The sequence below is a fragment of the Dipodomys merriami genome, unplaced genomic scaffold (assembly GCF_024711535.1).
Source record: "Dipodomys merriami isolate MVZ:Mamm:240054 unplaced genomic scaffold, mDipMer1.0.p SCAF_6, whole genome shotgun sequence".
NCBI classification, from domain to species: Eukaryota; Metazoa; Chordata; class Mammalia; order Rodentia; family Heteromyidae; genus Dipodomys; species Dipodomys merriami.
In genome coordinates this window covers 9,823,156-9,836,316 of record NW_027206179.1, presented here as the reverse complement: position 1 = coordinate 9,836,316, position 13,161 = coordinate 9,823,156, and positions in this window count along the sequence as shown.

Below are 13,161 nucleotides of genomic sequence, written 5' to 3'. Positions count from 1 at the left end.
TGAGTTGATTTAAACCTTTGGCAAAGTAATGTGGTATAAAATCAACCCACAAAAATCAGTTGTCTTCCTGTGTGCCAACAACACTGAAATCAGAAAAGTAACATCATTTGTAATTGCCTCAGAGAAAAGAAAATACTTTGGCATTAACAAAAGTTGGGAATCATCTATATTCCAAAGCTATTGTAAGAAAAATAGCTTATTAGTGTCACAAGACTAGGCCTGAGGACAAATACAATGGAACAAAAGATACAGAAACAATCCCACCAATATAGAACCCCTTAATATTTGATAAGGGAGCCCAAAACACAGTTTGGAAGTAAGATATCCTGTTACACAAATGGTGCTGGAAAATTGGGTTAGCTACATGCAGAAAACCGAAGCTAGATACCCATAGATCACCTAGTACCAGAATCAAGTGTAAGTGGACTAAAAACCATGTAGTATGCAAATATTACAGGACGAGGTAAGGAAAATCCTAAACCTTCTTGGAATGGGGCAAGAGTTTCTAAAAGATACACAATCAAACAAATTAAAGAATAACTGGATAAATGAGATTGAATTAAGCTGAAGAATTTCTGCATAGCATGGGACATAGTTAACAAGGTAAATAACACACAGAATGAGAGAAAGTCTTCATTCAGTACACATGAGACAAATGCCTCATATCTAAAATATAGTCAGGGCTCAAAAAATTAACCCTCCAAAAAACCTCCCTAAACTCAACAACTCAATCAATAAATAGGCTGACTTAAAGAGAGACTTCTCTGAGGAAGAAAAAGAATGGCCAATAGACACACAAACGAACAAGTGTTTAACATCTCTGGCCACAAGACAAGTGCCAATCAAAATAACATTGAGATTCCACCTCACTCCAATTAGAGCGGACTTTATCAGGAAAACTAACAATACCAAAAGTTGGCAGGGATGAGTCCTAAAAGGAATACTATGAAACTGTAGGTGGGAGTGTAAACTTGTTCACCTAGTCTGGAAAGTGGTATGGAGGTTTCTTAAAAGACAAAACACAGAGCTTCCTTTAGTCCCAGCAATGCTACTCCTGGGCATATATCCAATGGACCACAAACCAGACCACACTGAAGCCTCAAGCTTTAAACAGCCATGTTTATTTCAGTCTTGTTTCCCATAGCCAAGATATGAAATCAAAGTAGATAAACCTTAGTGAACAAATAGAAGAAAATTTGGTATAGATGCAAAATGGAATTCTACTCATCTGTCAGAAAAAATGATAATTAACCATTCGTAAAAGACTTTGAAAAAATTATATTAAGCAATGTAAGCCAGAGCCAAAGAAATAGAGGTTGAATGTTTTCCCCCGGTTTCTGTAAGTGGAATATATCTGGAAATCTACAAGTAAACACACTGACAAATATGTAAATTTATAAATATGTAAATAAATATATGTGCACACACACTTATATAGGACCCTAGACATTAACATATGTAGGCCAAGAGAGGACAAGCATAGGAATAGGGGATGATGGCTCAATAGCTATATAATATATGGCCATATAAAACCATATGCTATGAAATGAACTCAAAGGAAAGGAAACAAAAGACTTTTTTGTTTCCCATCAAAGCTCTTTTTTGGTCTCTTCTCCTTTTGTTTATATTTTGGAGGGTCAGGGGGCCACATAAAAGTTGGACCAAGGAGGAACAAGTGTTAACCACTAGATACTATGTGGAAGATGAACTGGCCATCTTGTGCGTATGGACTGGAGGGAAAGACTGGGAGAAAGAGATGGAAGGGGAGACATGGTTCAAAAAGAATTGTGTTCGATATTGATTACCTAACACATGTCACTGTGAGCCTTCTGTGTATCAACTCTATAGTAACAATGCAAAGTAAAACCAAATATATAAATTAAAATGAACACACCGACCCATTAGAAACAATGAGATTGAACTGGCAATAGCAGATCTCACTTCCAAGAAAAGCCCAGGAATTGATGCCTTTACAAGCAAATTCTAAAAGACGGATAAAGGAGAATTATCAATTATAAAACCCTTCAATGGAAATGAAAGTGAGGGAACACTATTCATTCTATGAAGCAGGCATTACAGTTATCCACAAAGTAGATAAGGCCACATTGAGGAAAGGAAACTTCAGGTTTATCTCCTTGATGAACATTGATGAGACAGTTCTCAACAAAATACTGGTACATGAACTCCAAACTAATGAAAGAACTCATATAGCATGGTCAAACTGGATTTGTCCCAGGGAAGCAAATTTGGTTTAAACTATATAAGTCAGTTAGCATACTACAGCACATCAACAGAAACATGATCATCCTGCTCAATGCAGAAAAATCCAACACTCCTTTGTGATAAAAACCGTGGAGAAGCTAGGAATCCTTGTAATCTTTATCAATATTATAAATGCTGTATATGACAAACCTACAGCCAGTATTATGCTCAATGTTGAACAAGTAAAGCCATTTCCCTATAATCAGGAACAAGACAAGGACATCCATTCTCTCCATTCCTCTTCAACATAGCATTGGAATTTCCAGCAAGAGAAGTAAACAAGAGAAGGACATTTAGGGGAACCAAATAGGGAAGCAAGAAGTAAAACAGATATTATACTGTACTAAAGGGACTCCAAATATCTCCTCTCTCAAGCTAGTAGAGTTGATACAGAACTTTGGCAAAATATCCAGGTATGAAATTAACCCTCCATATCGATTGCTTTCTTTATGCTGTTGAATAAAACCATTCAGATATTAAAGGTATTGAAAGTGTGTTTATTGACACACGTGCCCATCACACTGTAGTGATGCCAGAAATCAACAAAGAAAGCAGTAAAAACATGCACAGAATATGGAAATGCTATGAATTATTTGTCAACCATAAATGAATAAATTACTGTAATTAAAAATATTCAATTTAATTAACTGATTACTAGTTGCTTACATGAGGTGTTTTTCAAGGAAAATTTCTTTTTTTAAAAATTGTATTTCATTATAAAGATGTTGTACCTGAGTAAGCTAATAAGTACATTTCTTGTCAAACATTGTTACCCATCCCTTTGTTTTTCTCCCACTATCCCTTCCATCCCCTACTCCTCCTTGCCTCCCTCAAAATTGTAAAGTTCATTTCCTACTTAGTGTCTTGTGTGTATTGTTGTTGCATGGTTCATCCTTTGTCCTTGTTTCAGCATTTTGTTATTCCCCTTGCCCAAATCAGATAAATGTACACACAAAAACATAGGGTACTGGAATCAAAGACAGTGATTGCCAGGGGTAAACCAAAGAAAAAATAAGAATTAAATTTAATAAGAAGAAAGAACTAGATACAGTATATTGACCACAACAAGGTCAACAATCAAAAAAAGAAGACCTGTTGATCCAGGTCTGGGTGTTTATTTCAATTAGTATCATTTAGTTATGTATGTACATATGTACATATGTACATACCTATTGAGCTGTTATGGTTCTCTCTCAGGAGTATCTAAGGGACAAACTAATTATTTCCAATGAGGGAAACTATAGAGTCTCTGTTTCTTTGGGACTGGCTTACTAAACCTAATATGATTGGCTTACTTAACCTAATATATTGGTACAGACTTGGACATCAGAGCTCAGGGTTCTGATGCATGGATGCCAGTCATCCTAAAAATAAAGATGTCTTGTCTTCAGGTCTGTGTTTGGTTGCCTAGACAGTGTTCTTATCAAGGGACTCACCCTTTCCTCTGCTTTCCCTGGGACTGGGGGGGTTAGGTTCCCGGTGACACTCCTAGCCTTGAATCTTCACTTTCTCTGGGTTCAGATCATGCTTTGAAGCCAGCTTGGGCCGGGATGTTGGTGAGATTCTTATCTCCCTTTAACCACCCAAAATTGCCATAGGTGGTTCTGTGGCTCAAATGCTAGAGTACTGGCCTTAAGCAAAAGTGTTCAGCGATAGTGCCCAGGCCTTGAGTTCCAAGGACCATCACAAAGGAAGAAAGATAAACATACCAATGACATATAAGATAAGGCCATATTTCTTTCATAGCTCAGAAGAGAGTAATTACTATCCTGGTATCACTGCTCTCAATTGTGGGCAGCTACCTCAGTGTCTACTTGTCAAACCAGCGCTTTTAAACAAGTGTAAATGATAGTTACAATGACATTATCTCTTGCAATAGAAATCAAATAGTTTGTTAGAATCTGTTGATGTTCTGCAAGTCATTTTTCTTTCTTTTTTTTTTTTGGTATTTCCTTTTACTAGTGAGGCTCTCTGTTCAAGACCAAAAAGAAGAAACATATATGATAACAAGTAAAATAGAACTTTGGCAGATAAAATTTTTCTGTAAGTGATCTTTATAATGCTAACCTGCCTGGTAAGGCATGTGTCGTGTAGCATAATTGACATAAAATAATGACACAAGGCTTAGGGAAACAGTAACTACTTTTCTCCAGTGAGAGAGTGAGAGAGAACGAGAGAGAGAGGCTGTGTGTGTGTGTGTGTGTGTGTGTGTGTGTGTGTGTGTGTGTGTGTGTGTGTGTGTGTGTGTTAGACAGTCCTAGGACATGAAATCAGTGCCTGGACACTGTCCTTGAGCTTTTTTCCTCCAGGCTAACACTCTGTCACTTGAGCCACAGCTTCACTTCCAGGTTTTTCTAGGTTAATTGGAGATAAAATTCTCCCAGATGTACCTGCATGGGCTGGCTTCAAGTACTGATCCTTAATATTAGCACCAAGAGTAAAATTAACAAGCCTGAGCCACCAGCTGATGATAAGAAATTTTATCCATGTTCTCAAAATATAGGTGTTCCTAAAGCAAAGTTCTCACAGTACTGACCTAAGCATGAAGGAAATGTGGTTGCAGACTTTTAGTTCAGATCTCATTGCAGTGACTCAGGGTGATTGTAGTAACATCACTTCATCTTCTGCAATGACAAATGAAATGGAGGAGATACAGGCATGCTGGAGAAAAGTGAAAAATTTACCATCTTGGAAAGAAGAAGCTGTATGGTAGGAAATAAAATCCTGTCCTAGTAGCAAGCAGAAAATTGCTTAACAGATGTAAGATGAAATAATGAACTTGAGCTGCTCCTGGTACAATAGAGATGGAGTTCAGCATAGAAAAGACAGAGAACATTGATGTGTGCACCTAGATTTTCCTCAGAATGAAACTCAAATGGGAATAGAATGATGAATTACTTACGGTGTGTGCTCTTCTTGACTGGAAACATGGCTGTTACTGTGGTCTATTCCAAAAGTGTTCAGAGGGAAAAACCCAGTGATGGTCACATCTCCATCCATGTGTGCTCGGTGCTTCATAGTAGAGAAGCAGCTATTGCCAGCCAAGGACCTGAAGAGGAGGGGAAGCTGGAGAAGAAGGAGTTTGAAAGTCAAAAGGTACATGTCTTTGCCAAGCTGAAATTCTGTCTGGATGTGAATCCAACATGTTAGGCCTGCATATTCATATATGTTTTTATAAGTGCATGTGTGTCTTTTTATTGATAGAGATCTACACTATAGCTCTCCTTTCATCAAAGCCTCTTGTGAATCCCCAGAAGTCATGTGTATAAGTATTCCCTGGAGCTCTACATCTGTGGCCTTCATCCAGGAGAAAAACATGAGTTGGAAAACATGTTTGTCCATTTGTGTTCTTCACCCAGGAGTTATGATTCCATCAAAGACCACAGCTAGTGAGGCCCCAGAGATCGAGTTTTCCAGGATGTAGTTTGTCCAACATCTCTGTCACGAAACTGTTTGCATGAAAGCCATTTGGGATGGTGCACCTGATTTCCCTCAGAGGATGCCATGCCCTGTGCATGGTAAATGTCCACACAAAATCTATGCCTGTGAGATGTCAGCTAACATTTTGAGAACATCACACCCAGAGGGTCAATTAACACACACAATGTAAATAATAGCCATAGAATCTTAGGGGTTGATACCAACAGCTTTCATACGAATTCCATATGAAAGGGCCTCTAGAAATACAGCCATTTACTATTGCCTGAGGAAGCAGTATTGCTTATGAACCCACCAATGATATGCCAATCACTCACAACCAACGTCGAAAGTGATTTCTACTTTGACATTCTGAAATGTTGCCGTCAAATTGATAATTGAATTTATACATGCAAATACAGATGAAGATATTTCCATGCTGCACTGGGTTAAGAATAAGTGGTAGGAAAGGAAATTCTTCTGTATCGCAATGCTAAAGCAGTATCAAAAGCAACTCTATGTTTTCAAATTGACAACATGTGTTACACCCAAATTCCATGCAGAGACTTCAGAGGCTCTGGAGAACAGAACTACCTCAGGGTAGTGGACATATTTTGTTCCACTTGTTCACAATCATGCACTGGGTATCAAAATACATACCACATATGTACTTTTAAAACACAGGTGGATAGAAGAATAGAATTCTGTTGTATGAATACAGCACATTTTCTCTTTTAATATATATGTTTATTGTAAAAGTACTGTACAGTTAACAGTTACATGAGTAAGGTAATGAGTACATTTTCTATCAGGCATTGTTATCCTCTCCTTTGTTTATACCCTACCATCCCTTCCCTTCCCACTTCCCCTACTCCTTCCCCCAGCATTGTACAGTTCATTTTCAACATAGTGTCTTGTACATCTTATTATTACAATGGGATAAACTGTATCCATATTTCAGCATTTCATTATTTCCTTTCTCCTCTCCAAATTATCAAAATGTGTATACAAGATATATGACACTGGAATCAAATACAGTGAAAACAGGGTTATAGTATGGGGGTAGAATATACAAGGGAAACAAATTAATCACATAGTACACTATAAATGCATTAAAACTATAGCAACCGAAGATAAATCCTCTTGTGTCTCTATCTTGTGCTCATTTTGCTTAACATCATCTTATATGGTTATATGTATATACCTTTTGACCTTTTCTGCTTGTCCTATTCATATCCTAGTTATTGCAAATAAGGGAAATGGTGGGACCTATGTTTCTTTGGGCCTGGCTTACTTCACTTAATATAATTTTTTCTAAGTCTGTCCATATCCTTACAAATTGGACAGTATCATTCTTTCTGATAAAGGCATGGAATTCCTCTCTCTCTCTCTCTCTCTCTCTCTCTCTCTCTCTCTCTCTCTCTCTCTCTCTCTCCATGGAGAGATATGTCATATATATATATGACATTTTCTTTTTTCATTGTGAAAATACTGTACAGAAGGGTTACCATTACATGGGAAAGATAATGTGTACATTTCTTTTCAAGCATTGTAGCCTCCTCTTTTGTTTCTCCTTCCTATCCCATCCCATCCTCCCCCGTGCCCTGCCACTCAATCTTCCTCTCTCCCTCCCCCCACCCAATGGGTGGCAGCCCAGGAGAGAGCAATGGCACATAATAGAGAATCTGACAGATAAATAGAAACACAGAAATAGAAAAAATGGAACAAGGAAAATGTAGTCATATAAAATTATTTTTCTTAGGGCTCGGAAGGTGGCTCAGTGGTAGAGCCCTTGCCTCGCATGCCTGAGGCCCTTGGTTCAATTTCTCCTCACCACATAAGCAAAAAGAATAAAGACGGAAGTGGCACTGTGGCTCAAGTAATAGAGCGCTACCCTTGAGCTGAACAGCTGAGGGATACCGCCTAGGCCCAGAGTTCAGGCCCCACAAACGGACCCAAAACATATTTTTTTTCTTTTGTGTTATAATAAAACTTTATTCAGAAAACGAAGGCTGGATTTGGCCTCTGCGTCAAGGTTTCCCTATCTTTGTTTTGTGCGTGCGTGCGTGCGTGCGTGTGTGTGTGTGTGTGTGTGTGTGTCTATGCACATGTGTATGTGCATATGTCTGTATGTCTTTCTGTCTGTGTCTGTGTCTGTGTCAAGTAGTATTGGGAATGAAATGCCAAATGAAAATTTTATCTGATTTGTTTTTGTTTTCAAAGGTTTAGATATATACTGTGGAAACATTAGGGATTTTCTATGCATGAATGAAAATAAAATACTGCAGGCAATTAGGGTAATTTAATATTTAAGAGGAAATAAAAAGTAATGGATAAAGATGCATCAGATAAAGACTTCATTTGCCCTATAAAACTATCATAATGAAAACCATTTGTACCATATACACTAGAAAATTTAAAGTAATACAAAAATTAAATTTAAAAGACAGTCCACTTACAGTTGGAAAAATAACTTCTCTTTGGCCTGTTTGCCTAAACTTAATTTTTTTTTTTTGTTGTCGGTGATGGGATTTGAACTGTGGACCTGGGTACTGTAGCTCAGCTCTTCAGGTCAAGGACATACAATGCAACAAAGAAATCATCTTATAAATAAGTTAGAAACAATAGCAAGCAAGAAAAAGCATTTCAGTCCTTTTCTTGGCGTTCATTTTGCCCAACATCAACTTATCTGACCATTTGTGCTTGTCTCAGACATATAGTAATTTTTGCAAATAAGGGAAGGCATGGGACATAAGTTTCTTTGGGCCTCATTTACTTCACTTAAAATAATTTTTTCCAAATCTTTCCATTTTCCTAACAAATGAGGCAATTTCATTCTTTCTGATAGAGGCATAGAATACCATTATGTATATATACCACATTTTCTTGAACCATTCATCTACTGAGGGGCATCTGGGTTGGTTCCATGCCTTAGCTATGGTAAATAATGCTGCAACAAACATAGTTGTGCTGGTAGTTTTTGTATGGTCTTGTTTGTAATCATTTGGGTAAATGCCCCAAAGTGGGATTGCTGTGTTGTCTTTTGAGGAAACTCCACACCAATTTCCAATGTGCTTGAACAAGTTTATACACCCTCCATCAATTCAGTAGGGTTCCCTTCTGTCCACAACCCTCCAGCATCTGTTGTTATTAGAGTTCTTGATTACAGCCATTCTAACTGGGCTGACGTGGTAACTCAGTTGCATTTCTTTTATGGCTAGGGAAGTTGAGCATTTCTTCATGAAAATAGTGGCCATCCTTTCTTCTTCAGAGAACTTTCTCTGTAAGCCCACTTATTTATTGGGATGTTGTTTCTTTGAAGATTTGTTTCTGGGGGATTTAATTTTTTGAGATCCAGGTATATTTGAGACATGAGACCCTTGTCCGTTGTATGGTAGTGAAGATTTTCTCCCAATCAGTGGGCTTTCTATTGATCTTGCTAGCTATGTCCTTTGTCATGCAGAAGCTCTGCAGCTTCATGCAATCCCATTTTTCAGACCTTTCTTTGATTTGTTGTGTTTCTGGGTCTCTATTAAGAAAATTTCCGCCTGTGCCAAGGAGACTTAGGGTTTTTTTCTATTGCATCCTTTAATGTTTTCAGAGTGTCTGCTGTGACTCTCATGTCTTTGATCAATTTGGAGGTGATTCTGGTGCAGGGTGATATATAAGGATCTAGCTTTAGTTTTCTACAGGTGATTAACCAATTTTGCCAGCACCATTTACTGAAGAGGCTGTCTTTCTTCCTTTTTATTTTTTTCGCTACCTTATCCAAGATTAGGTGGTTGTAGGTTTATGGATTCATTTCTGTGTTTTTGGTTGTATTCCATTGGTCCTGAGGTCTCTTCTTGTGCCTTTACCAAGATGTTTTGATTACTATGGCTTTGTAGTTGAGTTTGAAATTTGGAATTGTTATATCTCCAGGACTGTTCTTTCTGTTAAGGATCATTTTTGCTATTCGTGTTCTTTTATTGTTCTATATGAATTTTTGGATTCCCTTTTCTATTTCATTGAAGGATGAGGTTGGGATATTGATAGGCATCACATTCCATTTGTAGATAACCTTGTGAAGTGTGGCTATTTTCACGGTGTTTATCCTTCTAATCCAGGAGTATGGGAGATTTTTCCACTTTCTAAGTTTGGCTTTGATTGCCTTTTTCAGGTTTTCATCATAGAGGTCCTTCATTTCTTTGTTTAAGTTAATTCCTAGGTATTTTATTTTTTGTGGGGTATTATGAATGGATTTGCTTTCCTGATTTCAGCCTTTATTTGATTTGTTGTGGCTTTGGATCTTTATTTAGGAAGTTATGACATGTGCCAAAGTGCCCTGCTATTTCCCCTATGCCTTTAGAAATATTGTCAGAGTATCTGGTGTTACATTAAGGTGTTTCATTCATAATTTGTGATGAATTCTGGCGCAAGGTGAAATATAAAGGTTTAGCTCCAGTTTTCTGCACTTGTATAGCCAGTTCTTCCAGCACTATTTGTTTAATATGCTTTCTTCAATCCCGTGTTATTTGTTCCCTTATCACAGTTTAGGTGGCCGAAGATCTTGGATTCATTTCTTGGACCTTTATTCTACTCATTAATCCTGAGGTGTGTTCATGTGCTAGTGCTAATGTATTTTTATAAATGCAGTTTCATAATAGAGTTTGAAGTTTTGTATTGACATTGTTCCAGCACTGTTCTTTCTGGTAAGGATTGTTTTTGGTATTTAGAGTCTTCTGTTATTCCACATGGATTTTGGGATTGTGTTTTGTATTTCAATGAGGAATGTTGTTGGGATTTTGATGGGTATTGCATTGAGTTTGTAGAGAGCATTGGGCAGTATTGTCATTTCATGGTATGAATCTTCCCAATCCAGGAACATGGGAGGCTTTTCCATTTTTTTTGCTGGTTGTTGAGCCTGTACTCTGGGCTTGGGCACTTCCCTCAGCTCTTCAGCGTAAGACTAGTGTTCTACCACTAATACCATAAGACCACTTCTGTCTTTTTCTGCTTATGCGGTACAGAGAAATTGAACCTATGGCTTCATGCATAAAAGGCAAGCACTCTACCCCTTAGCCACCTTCCTAGCCCAGTTTTTCCACTTTTTAAAATTTTCTTAGATTTCCTTTTGTTCATGTTTGTAAAGATTTCTCTATAGAAGTTCTTCACATCCTTGGTTAAGTTAATTGCTAATTTTTTTTGAGTCTACTGCAAAATTAGATGTTTTCCTGATTTCAGCTTTGCTATTCTCATTGTTGGCATTCATCAAAGCTACTGAAGGTTGCATGGCTTCCCTAATTTGTGCTAGCTAGAATATGTCTATGATATTCTTAACAGGGAATCTCAATAGCCCAATTGCTAAGTGCTTAGGAACATATGAAATGAAGTATATCAGCATGAACTCCAAGAATTGAAAACAAGTTGTTCTTCTTGAAATGCCCTGTATATAGTCATTTCTTTTTTTCTTTCTTTTTTTTTTTTAGTTTTCTGTTCTCTTTGTCTTACATATGAGTTTATGTGATCTGTGGAAAGGAATGTGAATCATAGAAAAATAAGGAGAAAGGATGATCAAATACCACAGTGGTACTCACTTGACTCTATGTTGGAAATGAAGTATACAACTTGGGGGGAAGTTAATATGGAGGGGTAATCAGGAGAAAATGAGGGAGGGGTGACAGTGTTTAAAAAGAAATGTAATTATTACCTTACTTATGTATTTGTAAACCCCCTGTTCATCACATGATAATAAAGATATTAAAAAAGAAGAAAAGCTGCTGATTTTTGTTGGTTAATATCAGACCCTTCTTCCGTGTCATAGTTTCAGATGAGTTTAAGTAACTTGGGAGAGGAGTCTGTGGGTTTCTTTATATACAGTATCATGCCATCTGGGAAGAGGGAGAGTTTCACTTCTTTTCATATTTGGATCCTCTTTATGTTTGTCTCTTCCCTCCCCTAGAGTTAGGTAGGAATTTCAATATTATATTAAAGAGGAGTGGAAAAAGTAGTGTTCCCTGTCTCATTCTTGATTTTGGTGGAAATCGTTTTAACTTTTCACTGTAAATTATCATTCTATCTGTTTGTCCTATACAATCTTTATTATATTGAAGAATGTTCCATTGTCTCCTAGATTCTCCCTACCTTTTACCATAAAGGGCTAGTGGGTCTTATCTAATGCTTTTTTTTGTTATCTATTGAGGTGATCATGTAGTTTTTGTCCTTGTTTCTGTTGTTGTGTTGAATTACATTAATTGCCTTGCATATATTGAACCAGCTTTGCATTCTTGGAATGAGTCCTGTTTGATCATCGTGTATGATTCTTTTGATTAGTTGTTAAATTTAGTTGGCCAGAATTTTACTGAGAAGCCTTTGCTGTTCATCAACTAAATAGGTATATAATTCTCTTTCTTTGATGAGTCCCTCTTGCTTCAAAGCATTGATTTTAGCAGGAGAACCAATCAAAGAAAGGTTGGACAAATGAGACTGCATGAAACCACAGAGCTTCTGCTTGACAAAGGACATAGCTAGCAAGATCAACAGAAAGCCCACAGACTTGGAGAAGGTCTTTAGTAGCCATAAAACAGACAAGGGTCTCATATCTAAAATATACTTAGAATTACAAAACTCAATTTCCCAACAACAAATCCTCAGAGAAACAACGGCACGATTAACAAATGGGCTAAAGACTTAAAAAGAGATTTCTATGAGGAGCAAATGAGAATGACCAATAGACAAATGAAGAAATGCTGGACTCTCTAGCCATAATACAAATGCAAATCAAGATAACATTGAGATTCCACCTCACCCCAGCTAGAATGGCTATAGTCAAGAAATCCTGTAACAACAGATGTTAGAGGGGATGTGGCCAAAAGGATCCCTACCTCACTGTTGGTGGGAGTGTAAACTTGTTAAATGACTTTGGAAAGCAGCATGGAGGTTCCTCAAAAGATTCCACATGACCTACATATCCCACTTTTGGGCATTTACCCAAAAAATTGTAAAGAAAATCATACAAAAGCTACCAGCACAAGCATACTCATCGCAGGATTATTTACCATAGCTAAGATATGGACCCAATCCATATGGGCTCAGTAGAGGAATGTATAAAGAAAAAAATATGAATTTTATGCCTCCATCAGAAAGAATGATATTGCCTCTTTTGTTAGGAAATGAATAGACTTGGAAAAATTATATTCAGTGAAGTAAACCAGGCCCAAAGAGACATAGGTCACCTGGTTTCCCTTGTTTACAGTGACTAGTACATGTCTAGGACAAGCAGAAAAAGTCAAAAGTATGTACATACAACCACATGAGATAATGTTAAACAAAATAAACCCCAAGACAGGGACAGAAAAGGGTTATTTTTTCCTTATATGCTAGTGTGTTTAATGTAGTTACAATGCACTATGTGATCCTTTTCTTTCTATTTATTGTATGTTTTTCCCCTATAGTATAACCCCTGTTTTCAGTGGATTTGTTGCTGGTATTCTGCACCTTGTA